The sequence below is a fragment of the Elephantulus edwardii genome, unplaced genomic scaffold, assembly GCF_000299155.1.
Source record: "Elephantulus edwardii isolate Elephantulus edwardi_28Jun2011 unplaced genomic scaffold, EleEdw1.0 scaffold00006, whole genome shotgun sequence".
Taxonomy (NCBI): domain Eukaryota; kingdom Metazoa; phylum Chordata; class Mammalia; order Macroscelidea; family Macroscelididae; genus Elephantulus; species Elephantulus edwardii.
In genome coordinates this window covers 34,467,313-34,487,337 of record NW_006399756.1, presented here as the reverse complement: position 1 = coordinate 34,487,337, position 20,025 = coordinate 34,467,313, and the positions used below count along the sequence as shown (strand labels likewise).

At 36.4% G+C, this 20,025-nt stretch overlaps 1 protein-coding gene and 1 pseudogene across 1 annotated transcript in view; both read left to right on the top strand.

The window, feature by feature from the left end:
* LCOR (ligand dependent nuclear receptor corepressor) overlaps nt 1-20,025 on the top strand; it is a 129,947-nt gene that overhangs the window by 53,734 nt on the left and 56,188 nt on the right. The window contains exons 3-4 of the mRNA XM_006880075.1: nt 12,030-12,095; nt 12,792-12,871. The gene's annotated coding sequence lies outside the window, so the exon portion shown is untranslated. The remainder of the gene's footprint in view (nt 1-12,029; nt 12,096-12,791; nt 12,872-20,025) is intronic.
* Nucleotides 1-20,025, top strand: part of LOC102854327 — a 147,484-nt pseudogene that overhangs the window by 90,533 nt on the left and 36,926 nt on the right.

Here is a 20,025-nt window from a genome sequence, read left to right as displayed (position 1 = left end):
ACAAATCTGGACCCTGTCCTATCGTGTGCCATCCTTACAGTCTCTGACGTATTTGAGCACATTGCTGCAGTCACTGTGTAAATCCACCTGGTTGAGAGGTTTCCTCTCCTTTGCTGTCCATCCACCTTCCCAAACAGGATGCCCCTCTCAAAAGAGTAGCTACCCCACGCAACATTCTCAGAGTGTATGAGATGAAACGTTGCCATCCTTTGCTCCAAGGGGCACTCTGGCTATATTTTCTCCAAGACATATTTGTGTTCTCTGCGCAGTCTAGGATATTCAGTACTCTTATCCAACACCACAGTTCAATGGCATTAGTTCTTCTCTCATCCATACTCATTGTCCAGCTCTCAGTAGCAAAGCAAGTGATTGAAAAGACTGTGGCCTGAATCAGATGCCCTTTAGTCCTCAAACTAACATCATTGCTCTGCAGTAACTTGGAGAGGTCCCTGACTGCACACTTTCACAATGCAGTACATATTCTGATCTCCTGAGTGCTGATATTAAGTATATTGATTGTGGATCCAAGGAAGGTGAAGTTATTGACAGTTTGAATCTTTTTTCCATCTCTCAAAATGTTGCCTATTAGTCCAGTGGTGAGAATTTTCTTTTTCTTGATATTGAGATGCAATCCATATTGAAGGCTACAATCTGAACTCCCCCCCCACTCCCGTCCAGTCTCTGTGCTTTCTTTTCATCCTATTGAAAAAGCTTTTTGATGCACACATGGATTTGATTTTTAAAAGGTTCTATCATTGCTTTCATCTTCTCCTGGCTGTGCATTTTTGGTTATATTTGTAAACCTAGTCACATCTGAGACTAAGGCTTCCTATCCCCCCAACTCCCTTATTTTTCTCTGATGATCTTTGTGGGTTTTGGTTTCACTTTGATTCACTCTGAGTTGGCTTTTGTGTATGGAGTGAGGTGTGAATCCAGTTTCATCTTACTGCAGGTAGAAGTCCAGTTTTACCAGCACCATTTATTGGAGAATCTGTATTTTCCCCATTTAATAGGGTTTGTTTCCTTGTCAAATGCCAGTTGGTAGATACCATAGGTAGATGGATTGATTTCTGGGTTCTTGATTCTGTTCCCTTGGTTTGTGTGCCTGATGCATCAGTGCCCTGCTATTATCATTACTCTGACTGTGTAGCAAGTTTTGAGATCAGGGATTGTGATGGCTGCTGCTTCATTTTTATTTTTTCAGAAGAGCCTTGCTTATTTAGGATCTCTTTCCTATCTGTATGAAATGGGAAATTTCATTTTCCGTTTCCTTTAGGAATGAAGTTGCTATCAAGTATTGGAATTACGTTGAACCTGTAGATTCCTTTTGGTAGGATTGCCATTTTAACTGTTGTTTTTATCCATGAACAAGGAAGATTTTTCAATTTAATTAGGTCTCTATTTCTTTATTATTATTATTTCTTGAAGTAGTATGTAGTAGTTTTCATTTTATAGATCATTCGTCTCCAGTTAGGTTTACTCCTAAGTCTTTCATCTTGTGATTGTCTATTTTAAAAGATACTTAGTGCTTTTCCTGTTTATTGTTCTTTATTGCTGTAGAGAAATCTGATTTTTGCATATTGATCTTGTATCCTGCCATTCTGCTGAATTTGTCTACTAGTTTGAACAGGTTTTTTGGTTGAGTCATTAGGGTTTTCTATATACACAATTGTTTCCTTGGCATATAATGATAGTTTTGCCTCCTCTTTGCCAATTTGGATACTTACTTCCTTCTCTTGCCTAATTGCCCTTACTAGGACTTCCAAGGAGCTCCTTTCAAGGGAGCTCAGGGAGCCTAGTGGGAGAAGCTGCACTGCAATACCAAAGGCACACAATTTTTTAAAATTTTATTTTATTATTTTGTGGGTGTGTACCATCAAATCAGATCTGACTGGAACAGGAGGAGATTGTCCCTCTTTCTCCAGCAGAGCATCTGCTGGATTTGAACCACGTGCCTCTGTGATTGCAGTGCAGCTTCTTGCCACTAGGCTACCAGAGCTCCCTTATGGCACACAATTTGGCTCCACCAGCTGCTTTCTGGGATGAACAGGCTCTTCCTGTGCAAGTAATTGCTTCTGAAAACTCTCTGACCGGTCAGCTGTTGGTCGGATCTGACTTGATGGTACACAACAATAGCAGCAGTAGTTCTAATATAGTATTGATTAGGAATTATGATAGTAGGTATCTTAGCCTATTTCCTGTTCACAAGGAGAGTGCCTTTAATATCTCTCCATTAAGAATCATATTGATTCTTGGTTTTGCGTGTTGTTGTTGTTATGTGCCGTCGAGTCGCTTGTAACTCTATAAACAACAGCTCTAAACTCTGCTCTGTCCTATGCCAATCTCATTGTCTCCTGACACACTCATCCCGATTGCCCCAGTCACCGAATCAATCCACCTCATAGAGGGCCTTCCCCTCCTGCGCCTGCCCTCCACGCTCCCAAGCATGATGTCCTTCTCCAAGGACCGGTCTCTCCTTACAGCATGACCAAAGTATGTCAGACAAAGTCTGAGAATCCTTGCCTCCAAGGAGCAGCCCGCTTTAACCCTCCCCAGGTTAAATCTGGTTTTTTTTCCCTTAGCAGTCCATGATACCCATAAATACTTTTAATTATGTTGAGGAAATTCCCTTCTATTGCTATTTTGATTAGTATTTTAATCAAGAAGGAGTGATTTTGTCAGAGGTCTTTCTGCATCAGTTCATAGGATCATGTGGTTTTCGTCCTTTGCTTTATTGTTGTTATTGTGTACTATAGACTTGGAGCTGACCCTTCTCCTATGGAGCAGCTGGTGAGCTTGAACCTTGTGATTTGTGGATTGAAGTGCAGCTTCTTGCCACTAAGCTACCAGAGATCCCATTTGCTTTATAAATGTGATAAATTATGTTGTTTTTTTAAATTTAATTTTTTTTTTTTTAGTGTGTACTATCAAATCAAATCTGACTGGTACAGGAGGAGATTACCCCTCCTTATCCAGCAGAGCATCTGGTAGATTCGGACCAATTAATTGTTTTTCTTATGTTGAACCATTCCTTGCATTCCTGGTATAAATCCCACCTGATCATGAAGAATTCTTTTTTTGTATACTTTTGGATTCTTTTGGCTAGGATTTTGTAAAGGGTTTTTGCATCTATGTTCATGAGAGATAATGGCCTTTTATTGTTGCTGTGTGCTGTCTAGTTGACTATGACTTATAGCAACCCTATGAACAATGACTCTGAACCTTGCCCTATCCTGAGCCAGTCTCACCATCTCTAATACACTTGACTCCATTGCCACCATCACTGTGTCAATCTATCTGAGCCAGGGTTCTCCTCTCCTGCACTGACCTTCTACCCTTACAAGTAAGATGTTCTTCTCCAAGGACTGGTCTTTCCTGACAGCATTCCCAAAGTATGCAACACAGTTTCAAAATCCTTGCTTCCAAGGAGCAGCTTGGTTTCACTTTCTCTAGTATAGACCTCTCTCTTGGCAGTCTCCTTGGTATATTCAATATTCTTCTCCAGCACCACAACTCAAAGGCATTGATTCTTCATCTGTCATCCTCAATCATTTTACAGCTCTCCAAATAACAAGTAATCAAGAAGACCGGGACCTGTATCAGGTGCACTTTAGTCTTTAGACTGACATAATTGCTCACTGGTGTTCTGGAGAGGTCCCTGACAACAGACTTACCCAAAACAACTTATCTTTTTATTTTCTGACTGCTAATGCCAAGAATATTGATTGTGAATCCGAGAAAAATGTAATTGTCAATCTTTTCTCCATCTATCATGATATTACCAGTTGACCTGCTGGTAAGGATCCTTGTTTTCTTAATGTTAAGATGTGATCCACATTGAAGACTACACTCCTGACCTTCTGCAGCAAATGCTTAAAGTCCTCCTCAGTTTCAGCAGGCAAGGTTGTGTCCTCTGCATAATTCAGTTTGTTGATGAATCTTCCTCCAATCCTAATGCCACCTTCTTCATATAGTCCAGCCTTCCAAAGAATCTGTTCTGCCTATAATTTTTGTTTGTTTGTTTGTTTATTCATTTATTTATTTTTGAGGGGATGATGGTTTTACGTGGGTTTTGTATCAAAGCGTTGTGCTTGTTATGACTCACTGAATGTTTGATAGAATTTGTTGTTTAAGCCACCTGGGGCAGGGCTTCCTTCCTCCCCACTGCCCTATGGAACTTTTTAAAAATGACCTCAGTTTCTTTTGCGATGGATCTGTTCTGTTCAAGTGTCTGTGTCAATTTGAGTAGGTGTGAGTATCTAAGAATTGTCCCATTTCCTCTAGACTTTAAAATTTAGGAGTATAGCTTTTTTTAATTATAATCTATATTTTAATTTTACCTTGTTATGTTGTGACATTGCCGCTTTCATTCATTACTCAGATTGTACCTTTTCTTTTGTTAAGTTTGCCAGTGGTGTGTCTCTTTCTCTTTTGAAAAACCTGATCTTGTCCATTGTTTCATTTGTTTGTTTGTTTTCTGAGCTGACCAGTTCTTCTGGAACAGTGACTGTATCCCTTTTATCTTTTAAAGCTTCCTACATCTTTAAATATTTTTCTCATAGATTCCTTCAGTATGGCAACTTGACTCTCTTTAGTTCTTGAAGCTTGAGAAATGGCATGTGTGTTCTTGCCTTTTTGTTTTCTAACTTTAGGTGTTTGTACATTTCATTATATTACATTTTCTTCTTTATCTACCATTTGAAATCTTCACCTCTCATGTCAGAATTTCTTCCCTTTGTTTTGGTTTCTCTCCTTTCTAGTGCAAGTTTAGAGTCTCTTCTGACATCAATTTTTTTGTCTTTTTTTTGTCTTTGTAATGGCCTTTTGCTTTCTTTAAAGAATAAAGTCTTTGCTGTCATTCACAGCTCATGCATTCTTTGGTTACTATTGTTCAATGAATCAAATGTATTCTAGAGATAGTCTTTAAATTCAAGTGAAATAAACTCAGAGTTGTATTTTTTTCATTTTTAAGTAGGAACTTGCATATGAGTCTTTGGCCCTTGGTTTTGTCCTGAATGCTGAAACTAAGCCTTACCACTGTCTCTTTTCTCAGATAAGTCTCTTTAACTTGGGTTTTATTCTATTAGATGAGGTCCATGTGTATAGATTTTGTATATATCTTTGAAAAAACATATTTGCAATGAAGAAATTGTGCAGAATTACATATTTTCCAGCTTCATTTCTGTCTCCAAGGCCATATTTTCTAATTGCCAATCATTCTTTTTTCCAACTTTTTGCATTCATCTTTCAGAGTACAGAAGTTAGTTGTAATCCTCAGTTCTTCCTCTTTGACGTTAATGTTTGGTGCTAAAATTGAAAATAGTTGTATTAATTAGGTCTTCCTTGTTGTTAAGTGTCATAGAGTCTAGATGACCCATAGTGACCCAATGAAAAAAACAAAAGTCTTGAACACAAAACTTTCATCTTTTCTCCAACTTCATAGTGTCTGGAGGCAAGCTTTTATGGAAGTGGATGCCACTCCTGCTTCTAAGCTTGTTTTATGCAGGAGATCCACAAAAAACAAACCAAAATCAGCTCACACCCTGTTGCAAGGAAGAGCAACACCCTAATCTCAACCCCAAACCAGAAAACACACCTTCACAGAATCTGGCCATTCCATTCATCTTCCCATCCTAGAAATAGCCCCAGACTGATGGCCAAAAGCCTTTTTAAATACGAGGCCAAATCCAATCTGCTCACACCCTGTTGTGAGCAAGAGCCACACCCTAGTTTCATATATTATCATTGATGGTGTTACACATAAGGGCAGATCTTATTTGTTTTTAAAAATTTAAGAAAGTGATATGATACTATTTATTCTTTATTTTGTCATTCTAGGCATAGTAGATCTGATTTGTCTAGTTTGCCTTAATTAAGAATGACATATTAGTCTGTCTCAGTTTATTAATGCTTTGGATGTTGATCTTGTATGCTGTTTCATTTTTTTTTTTACAACTTTCAGATTTCTTAGATTCATATTTTATACAAAAGAAAATCCCTCTTACTGTCAAATCAGAACTGATTCATAATAGATCTCCCAATGAACTTTCAGAGGCTGTAAATCACACAGGAGAAGATTGCTCTACTTTCTCCCAAGGAGTTGCCTTTTGATTGACAGTGCCACTTATTACCCAGTGGGCCACTAGAGCTCTAGTCAATCCTTGGAGAAGGGCATGCTGGGAAAGGTGATGAGTCAGAGAAAGAGAGGACAACCCTCAACAAAATGGATTGACACAACGACTGTCTTAACAGTCAGAAATCATGAGGATGGCACAGGATTGGTCAGCATTCAGATCTCTTGTCCATAGGATCAGTATGAGCTATAGTTGACTCGAGCATACCTGAAAACAACATACTTGGGTACACTGCACATTTCAGTTATTAATGGATGTTTGTAGCTGTTTCTCATTTGATTCTTAACCATATCAACAAACAGAAGTCCTTCATTGGTCAATAATCTTTTCTCCGTCTATATTATTGCTGTTGTTGTTGTGTACCAGCGAGTCAGAACTGAACAGTAGCAGACCTTCCAGTGGATTTTCAGAGACAGTTAATTGCATAGGAGGAGTTTGCCTATCTTCCGTGGAGCAACTGGTGTATTTGAACTGTGTGCTTTTAGGATTGCAGTGCAGCTTCTTACCACTAGCCAACAGCGTGCTCCTTTCCACATCATGAAGGTATCTGCAGGAGAAAGATGGGAAGCCTCCTCCCAAGCGATTAACTGCTTCTGCAAACCTACTGGAAGGTCAGCTCTGTGTGAGTTCTGACTCAGCTGAAAACACCACCACCATCAGGTTGAGGAGGCAGCTTTCCCCCAGCCGCATTTTCAGTGCTTTCCATCTTGATGGACTTACTCATTCAGCACTATACTAGACAGTGATTCACTGCTTATTTGTAAGGTTTTCAAAAGCCTCTTATTTCAGAAATGTATGACTAAGTCCCGTTTCCTAATCTATCCTAGTCTGAAACCGCTGCTAAATCTTTTATCCACCATGAATAACTCTTGGTGTTTGAAATTAGGGGTGGCCAGTATCACAGAAGCATGCAAGCCACCACAATATGGCAAAATGATGGCCAGGTGGTGTATACAGTAGGTTGGGACAAATTAAAAACTTTGAGTGGTTACTGAAGTTAAGAATATTGGATTTTTTTCTGTACACAATGTGTGTGTTTTATTAACAGAATAGCTATATCAAAACTGCATTAGGCAATTTAAAGACACTATGTAAACTGCTGAAATAAGAAAGAAACTGGCAACTGGCTTTTTAAACCAGTTACAGTGTTGGTCAGGAATTTTTTTAGTAGTAAGCAAATCCAATAAAATACATATTTTTACTTTGTATGTGATACATATAATATTTTTACTCAGTAGCATTGGTACCTGACATTGCTGTCTTTGTCAGTATTTTAAGCTTTCCATGTTTTGTTGTGAGCCTCGTGACTTTTCTCTGACACCTTAGTATGAATTTGCAATGCATGTGTTCCTCCTTTTGTTAATGTCAGCGTAGCACATGAGATACTCTCTGTTGCTATGCAACTGCCAAATCCAATATTTAATATTAATAAAACTGAATGACATTAACATTTAATGAACAGAAGGTAACAGAATATGGCTTTATAGTAGTCAATAAAATGAATAAAGTTTACTGTATTGTTACAAATATGAGGAAAAAGAATGTCATGTTAACAGTTACTATTTGTATAAAAATTAGTTGTGGTCATATCTTTGTATTTGTGATAAAATTTTTTCCTAGTAGGTTTATTTTGGACTTCCTCACTTTTGGTTTTGATTTTTTTGTTACATTGTTGTTAGTATTTGTGTGCTGTTAACTTTTTTTATCCTATTTCATTATTGTTTCAACTTCTTTTGCCCCTTTTTGTTTTTATTTTGTCATTCAAAACCATTTTATAATATTAATTACAAGTGATCAGTGCTGTTTATCACTAAATCTAATCAAATCCTCACATTATTTTATCTTTTTATTGTTGTCATTTTTTTTTTAATGTGTGTACCGTCAAATTGGATCTGACTGGTACAGGAGGCGATTGATTGTTCCTCCTTCTTCAGCAGAGCATCTGGTGGATTTGAACCACACACCTCTGGGATTATTTTATCTTTTTAATGAAAAAAAAAATCTGTTCTCTCTCAAAAGCTTTGATTCTCCTCCTGTTCCCTCCTTCCTCCTAGTATTACTGCTTGCTTTTGTTCATGTTGTTTTCTTTTTAAGAGTTTTGGATTAGAAGTGCATGGTTCAAATCCACCAGATGCTCTGCTGGAGAAGGAGGGGCAGTCTCCTCCTGTACCAGTCAGATCTAATTTGATGGTACACACCAAAAAAAAAACGAGTTTTGGATTAATATGCAGGTTTTTAATTTGCATTTACTCTTCAGAATAAGAGCTACCTTTAATCTGTTACTGATGTAGTACAATAAATTTTGTGCTTATAATGGGAAGATCATCCGTTAAATCCACTGGTTGCTCCATGGGAGAAAGATGAGCAGGCAGTCTTTTTTTAAAAAAATATTTATTTATTTAATGTGTGTACCGTCAAATTGGATCTGACTGGTACAGGAGGCGATTGTTCCTCCTTCTTCAGCAGAGCATCTGGTGGATTTGAACCTTGCATCTCGGATTGCAGTGCAGTTTCCTGCCCCTAGGCCACCAGAGCTCGCCGAGCAGGCAGTCTTGTAAAGATTCACAGCCTTTAAGAAGATGCAGCAGAAGTTCACTGTGTATTGTTGTCGACTCAGAGGCAATGGATCTGATAGTTTTAAAAAAATTTTTTAATGACTATTGTAGTTTGTACTTGGTACTTTCAACATAATAAAATATTTTCATTAATGTTTGTGGTATCAGGAGGAGAGCCTTTTTTTTAAGATATTGCTCCTGTTAGGTGCTATTGAGTCAGCTGGGAGTCTTCATTGATCCTGTGAACAGATCATAAACTGGCTTTGTTTTGTGCTAGAGACATTTAAGAGTTGGAGACAGATAATAATATTAATTTGAAAAATTGGCAAATGTTTGAGACTATCAGATCCTCTGGTCCAAGATAAACTCCAGTTAAAAAAAAACCCAACAAATCCAAACCTCAGGTATTTGAGACTGCTTCGTCTCCTGGGCCAGAATGAATAATTCTAGGAATTTCTTCTCATCTTTTTAGCACACCCTCCTTAGAAATGCTTTAATTAATTACAGGAAGCAAATATAAGTAGACGTTGATACCACCTCTCCTGTACTTAAATAGATTTTGTTGTTGTTAAGTGCTGTTGAGTCAGGGATGACTCACAGCAACATTGTATACAACAAATCTGAACAATATCTTGAATCATCCTTATCCTTGACACATTTGAGCCCATTGCCCCACTTTCATCAGTCCATCTCATTGAGGGTCTTCCTGTCCTTCACTGACCCTCCCCCCTTTCCAACCGTGATTTCCCTTTCGAAGCAATAGCCTCTCCTACCAATATGAAGTTTTGCCATCATTGCCTCCAAGAAGCACTCTACTTACATTTTCTCCAAGATACTTGTTCTTTAGACAGTCCATGGGATATTCAGCACTCTTCTCCAACACCAAAGCTCAAATGCATCGATTTTTCTCTTGTCATCCTCCCGCCCCATTTTCATAATTGAAATTTTATATCCACAGCATTGCTCTTGTTTCTTGCCATGTAGACATCTTGGCTAAGCCATTCAAGATAGATCACTTAGTCCAACTTGCTAAAGGCCATTATCCTTGGCGTACTGACAGAAACACTAACAGCACATACTGAGTCCGTATTTCCCTATTTTGTCCATATTGAGCCCATATTTCTAGATCAGTCTGTGCTGACTTGAGCGCACACGACAAGAGTGGGAAGCACCAAGGCAAAAAGACCAAGACTGTGCACATGTGCTCTCTTCAAGTCTCTTGATACAATTTACCTTCTCTTGTCCTCCTTATTCATTGTCCCTTTCTTGGGCGCATAACTGCTGATTGAAAAGACAGTGGCTTGAATTAGATATTTCTTAGTCTTTAAAGTGACATTATTGCTCTTCAGAATTTTGGAAAGATCCCTGACAGCTGACTTTCCCAAGAAGTCTCCTGATATAAAGAGACTTAGAAACAGTTGTTTCTTAATAGCATCAGGAGTGTGAGAACAGTCAACTAATTACAATGCATAAAACAGACTGCAGATTTCTTTATTGAAATTACTTCTTTAATCCTAAGGACTAGAAAATTTCTTTATGTCATAATGTTATCCTTAAAACTGATAAAATGTTGTTTCTAGTGATCATCTTTGTTATCATCTTCCAAACCTTTGTTGTGATTATAGTAAAGAAATGCTACCTTTGTGCAAACTTCATGCTATGACATTTTAAATTCTTTGTCTTATTAACTATTGATTCTGCCTTATGACAATACAAGCTTGGTCTTCCTGTTTGGTTTTTCTAGCCCCATGTCTTTTCACATATTATTATAAATTACTTGGTTTTCCTGAACCACCCTTTGAAATGTTCTTTTCTGCTTTTTTTTCTTCATTATTACTTGGTTTGCTTTTAGCTACTCTATATTCAAGTTTCAGACTCTATTCTGACATCCGCTTTGATAGCCCACCTTTTGTCTTTTTAATAAACTTTTGTTTTCTTTTTATATAATGTTCTTTAAAAAATACAGTAATATTATTGATGTCTGTTCCATAACTGATCTAGTCTCCTGGTTATTAATGTTCAGTTTACTTTTGAGATGGTCTCTAAATTCAGGTGGGAGATACTCAAATTTGATTCTCATGGACTTTCATTTTTCTCACCTTCAATTTGAATTTGCATATATGAACATTTGGTAATCTGTTCCACAGACCTTGTTCTGACTAAAGGTACTGAGCTTCTCAATTTCTCATTCCACTGATGTGGTTGCTTTCGTACTTGTGTTTTCCAAAGAGTGAAATGTTACATATGTCATTACTGTTTTATGTTTGTTATGTTATGTAAAATTTGCCAATAAATAAGTCATTAGTCTTGCAGAGTACTATCATATCTCACATTTCTTTTTTTTTTAAAGCATGGAGACCATATTATCCAACTACAGATTCTTCTGTCCAGTTCTCATATAACAGTTAACAATACTAATCAGTGTGTCTTGATTGCATATATAATAAACTTTAGCCTTCAGAAGTTTATAATATCCTGTTTCTTCAACTTTGGTGTTAGTGATTGGTGGTTATATTTTAATAACTCTCATACTAACCTATCGTTCTTGTAGGTGGATGGAAATTGCTCCATCAGTGATAGCATTTTATTATCAGAATAGATCTTGAAATGTTCTGTTTGATGGTGAATGTCATTCAGGTCTTATCTGTTTGTGAGTTTTATGTTTATAAAATATTATGGCACTATGAAATAATACAGAACTTCTTTTACTATGTGGTTATTACTGTTGTCACTAAGTACTGTCAAGTCAGAGCTAACTCGTAGCTGACACTCCAGCATGTTTTTGAGGCTGTTTATGTTGTGGCTTTTTTCTTTAGGGGTATAGAAGTTGCTCTTAGTGAGAATTTTCCTTCAAGAAACATAGTTTGAAAAATCTTGGTTGATACTCAGAAAAGTGCTTTCTAGATTCAAACAGTATGTCCTAGACATATTGAGGCCATTTTAATGCCTTCTTTGAGAAAGGTACCATTTAGAGATTGTAAGAATTTTTGATGGTTTTGTAAGAAGAGAAGAGGACATAGAAATTTTTTTTGTTGATTAATTTGTACTGGTTTATTTTTGTATGTGCTCATAATTTATGTTCTAACTTAATCATTGACAGAAATATAAAAGTTCATCTTAGATTGTTGTTGACACCTTCTCAGCATTTCTTTAACAGTATTTTAGGGATCCTTGAGCAGCGGAAGAAAATGCCATCTTTTTCATGTAGTACATTTATATTAAGTTAGTAGATCTATCTATCTATCTATCTGTCTATCTATCTATCTATCTATCATCCATCTATCTGTCTGTCTGTCTATCTATCTAGATAATGGATTTTTGTTTTTATTTATCCTTTCAGGGTTTGAAAGTATTTTTGAAGGGCTGTTTGGACCTGGATTGTTAAACGATCTCAGTTTGTTTAAAGGTATTCAATTCCCTTCCCCATCCCTGTTTGAGGTGTTTTTTTGTTTGTTTGTTTGGTTTTTTTTTTCTTCCTGATTCTTCATAGTGACTTATGATATCAAACACCAGTCAGAATGATAGCATTAGCAAATTATAAACTGCAGTGTTGTATGTAGTACATATTGTTGTTGTTGTTGATTGCCTTTGAGTCAAGCACAACTCATAGCGAACCTAAGAATAAAAGGCCTGAAGCCCCTCTACAGCCATCGACATTTATTAAAGTTCATAGAGTTTCCAGAGGCATGTTATTTAGGAAGTAGATGCCACTCCTGCTTCCAAGTAGTACATACATATTACCAGTAAGATATACTACTTTTACCCCTGCCCCTTGGAAAAAACCTCACAGTCATATAGCTGGTCCATTGTAACTCAGATGAGTCGAAATCATATGTTTATGATTTAAATCAAACGATTTAAGCCTTTGTGTCCTTCTGTTGGCTTTTATTCTCAACTTCATGTAGGTTAAAGCTGTATTCATATCTTTGTTTAGTTGATAATCAAATGAGCACACAGAATCAGAATTTTAAGCAAATATTTAATTTGTCTAGATCAGTGGGAATTTTTTGTTGTAGTTGTAACAAGCAATAGTTTTTAAGTTACTTTACCTTTTTCTGCTAAGTTCTTTATAATTATTAAGTTATTTCTCTTGTTTTTGCAGACTGTGAACCTGACAGCATTTCTGATTGGACTTTTGATGAAAATTGTCTATTCTGTTGTTTGAGAAGAGACAAAGTAAAGGTAACCAAGAGACTTGTGAATCTTTGGTGTAGTGTGACATTTAAAAAAATGTTTTTAAAAGGGTTTTTTTTAATAATTCTTGGAGAATGTGTAGGAAAAGGAAGATATATGTCTATATTTATTAATAAAAATATGATAGTAACTGGATTTTACAGTTTAAATAGTATCCATTTGGTTGATTTAGTCTATTGAGAAGAAATCCCAGCATGCATAGCTTTATTTGTATAGTTCTCTAGGCAAAATAATTAACTGGGTCTCAAATTGTTCTTTTTAAGAATGAAGTATATGATAACCCAAGTAATGGGAGTCATTTATTGTACAAAACCAACAGTAACAGGGATTTGAATCAAGCATTATTGATTCATATAGATTTATGATGAATTAGGTTTTAATATTTCAGTAAAACCTTTTTAAAAATACCTGGGCATGTAGTGTGAAACTAATGTTATCTTATTCTAAAGGCTGGTTATATTCATTTGTGGAATGTAGCTGTACCTTTGGATTTTTTATTTCATTATTTTGTGTTAGCCATTAAAAACATAATTATCTAGAAACATTTTTTAGTTATTAGAAGCATACTAATAATGGTCACTGTCTTTATTTTTCTATTCATAGTTATTTTCCCAATTTTAAAGCCTTGGAAACACTTTGATTGTTTTCTTTCCTTGTGTACTTCTGATTTCAAATCATTTACTATATCATATCAATTCTTCCCTCATAAATTTCATCCTTTTCCATTTGCACTCAGTCACCATAGTACTGATCTTTGGCATTATTTTCAGACTGTTGAAATAACAAAAATATTCTTCTCAGATTTTTTTTTAGTTAAATACTGCTGTTAGGTTAAATACATTCTCTTACTCCCACTCATCAAATGGTGTGGAGGCCTATCCTCAGCTGTCAGTGACTTTTTACATTATCTTGTGAATTCTAAAGCCTAACAGATAATGCCTCAACTACACACCACAGTTCAACCTCCTCTCTCTAATGGTACCCCGTTAGTCCTCTGTAAAATTTCCTTTCAGCTAAAACTGACTGGATACCTCTGTATTAAATAGTATGTCTTTGTTTTACTTTGGACTATACTATCACATACTCTTCTTCCCTAAAGTTTGCTCTAATTCCTACTTGCTCTTCTTCCTACCTTATACCCCTTCTTTTTATGAATGGTACAGCTCTGCATTTACTGTTTTTGTAAATCTTTTTTCACAACTATATGAATTCTTCACACTTTGCTAGTAAATACTAGCTTTCCTAGCAACTGTCAGTTAATATTTTGCTGACTCTTTTCTATGTTTAAATTTGTTTTCTTAACTCACATGACAACTTAGGAAAGCTATGAACCTGTCATGTCTGTTTTTATACTCCTGAATGTAACCAGTGGAAAGTTTCTTTAAATTTGAAAGTCAGCATGTACCAATTTAAGATTTCCATGTTCTTGGAATTCATAATTTTAAACTTTGTATATTTTGTGACTATTTATTAAACAGACATTTTATAGGGATTTTCATAAATTTTAGGATTGTAAGCAAAACTTTTTTAAAAAAATTATTATTTTGTGGGGGAGCTCTGGTGGCCTAGTGGCAAGAAGCTGCACTGCAATCCCAGAGGAACACGGTTCGAATCCACCAGATGCTCTGCCGGAGAAGGAGGCGCAATATCCTCCTGTACCAGTCAGATCTGATTTGATGGTACACACACACAAAATAATTAAAAAAATTATTTTTTTTTGTGTGTGTGTCTGTGTACCGTCAGATCAGATCTGACTGGTACAGGAGGAGATTGTCCCTCCTTTCCTGGCAGAGCATCTGGTGGATTTGAACCATGCATCTCTGGGATTGCAGTGCAGCTTCTTGGCACTGGACCATGAGAGCTCCCCTAAGCAAAACCTTTTTACATGTGTTGAATACATTATAGTCTTATAAGAAAGAATTTACCTTTTCTATGTAAGGGGAAATACATTCATATTTTAAGAAGAAAATATAGAAATAAGAAATCATGGAATCATCCAACTGGCTTTTGTAATTTTTGGTCTTAAAATTTTTAGTTGACTTACTAAATAGAAAATTTCCATTTGGCAACTCAGCTAAGGCTAGGGCTTCTCCTTTTCTGCATCAAACACTATACTGTCTGCTTAAAGATTTCTTTTTGCAACAACTCTGATATGTATAATGGAAAATAGAAAAGGAAAGGTCCCAGTTATTAAGGGGTTATATTGGAAGTCTTTGCAGACATTTGGACATTTCATCTCAGAAGAACTAGAATGTAGACATTAAAGACATAAGACTGGCCTGGTTGCAGAATAAAAGGAAGTATCTGGAGGGCATGGTAATAAGCAATAGATGGCAGCACAGAGTATAGTATTGGATCTTGAATTTATTTTGACCTACAGTTAGGTGGTTTTTTGAAATAGTAATCTGATACTTAGAAAGGGAGATGGAAGTTAATTATAGTAAATGGAATTTTCAGTGAATACTGAACCTAATAAAGTTAATAAATATATTTAATGAAAAAAATATATAGGAAAAAATACTAAATAGCTTCTTGGGAAACAGGGCAGATTGATCTAGAAATTGTTGTTGTTGTGTGCCATTGAGTTGCCTGTGACCCATAACGACCCTATGTACAGCTTTCTGAACCCAGCTCTGTCTTGAGCCAGTCTCACTGATTCCAACACATCAATCCCCATTGCCCCAGTCACTGTATCAGTCCATTTCATTCAGGGTCTTCCTCTCCTGCGCTGTCCCTCTACCCTTCCAAACATGATGTTCTTCTCCAAGGACTGATCTCTCCTGGCCACATCCCCAAAGTATGTGAGATGGAACTTCAAAATCCTAGTCTCCAAGGGGAGACTTGGTTTAGAGAAACTATTTCTGCTATCCTTTTTGAGCATCTTCTTTATGCTAGTTATATTCATGCACTTTCATCTGATCTTCAAAGCAATCCTATAAAGTTGGTTAAAGATACTCAATTTTTACAAATAAGGAAACCAAGAAGATCAGATATTAAAGTGTAAAACAAAGACACATAAATTTGTTCACTTTTGGGTTGTTTTATTTTGTTTTAAGAATATATTATATGGATTTTGATAGCAATACTAGGAACAAGAACAAAATGGAGATTAATAATTAAGTAGGACTTAGAATTGCTTAGTTGGGAAAACAGACTTCAGGGGTAAATGAGCTTATTTTTGAAAGAACCAGTTTTAGCTTTTTTAGCAATTTGCAAGTGAATGACTGACTAACTCAGCTTGCTTGCTTCTTTTCTTCCATTCTTTTCTGTTGATTCATAATAGTCACATTGTAATAGATCTACTAAGTGAATCATTTAAAAGAATTCAAGAGCCTTAATAAACTTGAAGAATTTTAATTAAAAATGAATGATAAGTGTTTTGAGTACTTATATTAAATCAAATATGTATATGTAATTCTCTAATTATTCTTTTATGGGACCTTTTTACTTTTTTGTTTTAAGTTTTTGAAAAAAGTAATTTTCTCTTCTGAAACATTTACTAAAATAATAAGAACCATTTCCATATACCCTTCATCCATATTTCTCAAGTGTTACATGCTTATGTAATACAGTAAGGTTATAAAAACCAGGATTTTACCATTGATAAAATATTATTTAATATGTAGATAATTTTAAATTTTTAATTATCCCACTAATGTCCTTGTCTAGGATTATACTTTGCTGCCCTGTTGTTGTTAGGTGTCATTGAATTGACTTCAACTTACAGCAAACCTCTGCCCAACAGAATGAAACTCTGCCCAATACTTCACCATGTTTATAGTCTTTGCTATATTGAAACTCATTCTTATAGCCCCTGCGTCAAACCGTTGTCTTGAAGGTTTCTTTCTATCTTTATTGGACTCTACTTTTCCAAGCATGATGCCCTTCTCTAGGAACTGTCCTTTTGGTGATATGTCAGCAATATGTGAGACAGATTTGTACCTCCTTGATTTTGAAGAGTTCACTTCTGGTACTTCTTCCAAGATAGATTTTTTTTTTTGTGGGGTTTTGGTCAGTCCATTGAATATTTTTTGCCAGCACCATGATTCAAAACCTTCAGTCTTCCTTAATCATTTTTCAACTTTCGTAGTGTATGAAGCCATTCAACATCCCATGTTTGAGACAGGCACACTTCTCTACTCTTTAACACTTAAAGACAGCCTCAATACAATACTTGTTTGATTTATTGAATGTTGCTTCCATAGTTTTGATTGTGAATCCAAGTAAAATTCAATGCTTGACAAGTTATGAGCTGTCCTCTGTTTGCTGTCATGTTACTTTTTGTGCCTCAAACTCACCACTGCCAGGTCATTTCCAACTCATAGCAATTTTCATTGGATTTCCAAGGTTGTAAATAGTAATAGAGGAAGACTGCTCATTTTTCTCCTGTGCTGTATCTGGTGCATTTGAACTGTTGAAGATGCACAGCCTTTGGTTTAGTAGAGAAACTCACTACCCATGATGCCCTTACCAGTACAGAGTTTTTGTTTTCTTGATGTTGAATGTAACGTTTTTTTTAAACCTGTAGACTTTGATCTTCAGTGTCTCAAGTCCTCTTTATTTTCAGCGTGTAGTTATGTCACCTTGATAATGAAGTCTGTTTGTTGATAAATCTCCCAATCTTGAGCCACATTTTACTTAATTTAGTTAAGCTTCTCACGTTAGTTGCTCAGCGTACAGACTGAGTGAGAATGATGGGGAGAGTACAATCTTGACACACCTTCCTTGTTTTGTTTTTTTAATAAAAAAACCCCAACCCTTTGTTGTTCAACCATTCAGTATCCCTTTACTCTGCTTGAAAAACTACTTTCTTGGTCATATCAGGACAGTTAAATGTCCTAGAATTCCCTTTATTCACAGTGTTGTGTACCAGCACCACAATTCAAAGGCATAAATTCTTCCTTAGTCACCGTCCAGCTCTCTGAGGCATAGCAAGTAATTGTGCAGACCGTGGCCTGTGTCCGGTGCACCTTAGTCTTCTGACTGGGCATCATTGCTCTTTAGCAGTGAGAGGTCCTTGACAACAGGCTTCCTCAGTGCATTTCATCTTTTGATTTCCTGACTGCTGGTGCCTAGAATGTTGATTGTGGAGCTGAGAAAGTGGAAAGTGTTAGCAACCTAATCTCTTCTCCATCCATCATGGTGCTGCCAGTTGGCCCATGGGTGAGTCTTCTTGATGTTAAGCTTCAATCCATGTTGAAGACTACAGTTCTTGACTTTCTTTAGCAAATTCTTCAGGTCCTCCTCCGTTTGGGCAAGAGAAGTTTTATCAACTGCATAACACAGATTTTTGATGAATCTACTTCCAGTCCTGAAGCCACATTTTTCCTCATCAAGTCTAGTGTCCCTAATGATCTGTTCTGCATACACAATTAAAAGGTATGGATACTGAACGCATTTCTGATGCACTCCCTTCCTAATTTTGAACCATGCAGTATTTCCTTGCTGTGTTCTGATGACTGCTTCCTGGTAGTAGTATAGGTTTTGCATGAGCACTATCAAGTATTCTGGTATTCCCATTTTTCTCAAGGTTAGCCACAATTTGTTTTGATCTACACAGTCAAATATCTTTGCATAGTCAATAAAGCACAGACAGACATTCCTCTGGTACTCTTTGCTTTCAGCTGAGATCCATATGACATTGACAGTATGTCTCTAGTGCCATGGCCTCTTCTAAAATCAGCTGTATTTGTGGTATTTCTCTGTTAATGTACTGTTCTAGTCATTTCTGGATAATCTTCAGCAGGATTTTGCTTGTGTGTGATATTAGTGATATTGTTCAGTAATTTCCACATTCTGTCAGATCACCTTTTGGGGGGAGAAGAATAAATAATGGATCTCTTCCAGACAATTCACAATGTTACTCATCATTTACTATGTTCCACACAGCCATATATGCTTTTACATAGTTAAAAAACAAACATTCTTTCCTTTCAGCCAAAATCTGTCTGGAATGAGCAGTAATAACTTTTTTCTACAGTCTTTTCTGAATCCAGCTTGAATTTCTACTAGTTCTCTGTCAATGTACTGCTTCAGCTGCTTTGAATAATCTTCATCAGTATTTTACTTGTGTGTTCGTCAGCAATATGGTTCTATAATTTTACATTCTATTGGATCACTTTTTATTTTTTTAATGAGCACAAATAATGCATCTCTTTTGGTCATTTGACCTGTTACCTGTTTTCCAGATTACTTTGTGTGGGTGAGTAAGGATGGCCAGAGCTACATCTCTTTGTTTAAATACCCAAATTTTTTTTTAATCTTATTTTTTTGCCAATACCTTGAGTGCAGCCTGGACTTTTTCATTCAGTACTGTTGATTATTGGTCACATATTTATTTCTGAAATGATTGAGCATCAGCCAATTCTTTTTTTTTTAAATGCAGATTTCCCCTTCACACTTTCATTCATTGCCATTATGTTTCTTACAGTTAATATGTTTTATAGACTATGCCCATCATACCCTGTTTTTTTAGGTCCCTGCAGGATCTTCTTTTTTGGTACAATGACTGTATATCTTTCTCCCATCTTCTTTTGATGCTTTCTGTGTCATACAGTAGGCAAGCTACACTATAATCCCAAAGACACATTCAAATCCACCAGCTGCTCTGTGGAAGAATGGGCAGTTTCCTCTTGTATGACTTAATGCCTCTGAAAGCCTGCCAAAGGCTCAGCTATGAGTTGGTTCTGATTTAATGCCACACCACAGTAACATGTCCTTCAATATTTTGTCCTTGGACTCTTTCCATGATGATCTTTGGGGCTTGAAAAATTTCTTTCTTTCTTTCTTTCTTTTTTTTTACAGTCTTGAGAAACACCAAGCTTCTACGTGTAGCAGTTACCTTTTGATTTTTCTTTTTTAAAATTTTTTAAAAATTATTTGTGTGTGTACCATCAAATTGGATCTGACTGGCACAGGAGAACATTGTTCCTCCTTCTCCAGCAGATCATCTGGTGGACTTGAACTGCACACGTCTGGGATTGCAGTGCAGTTTTGAACTGCACATCTCTGGGATTGCAGTGCAGCTTCTTGCCACTAAGCTCACCATGTTGTTGTTGTTGTTGTTATGTGCCGTCAAGTCGCCTGCGACTCATAGCGACCCTATGTACAACAGCCCTAAACTCCGCTCTGTCCTGTGCCAA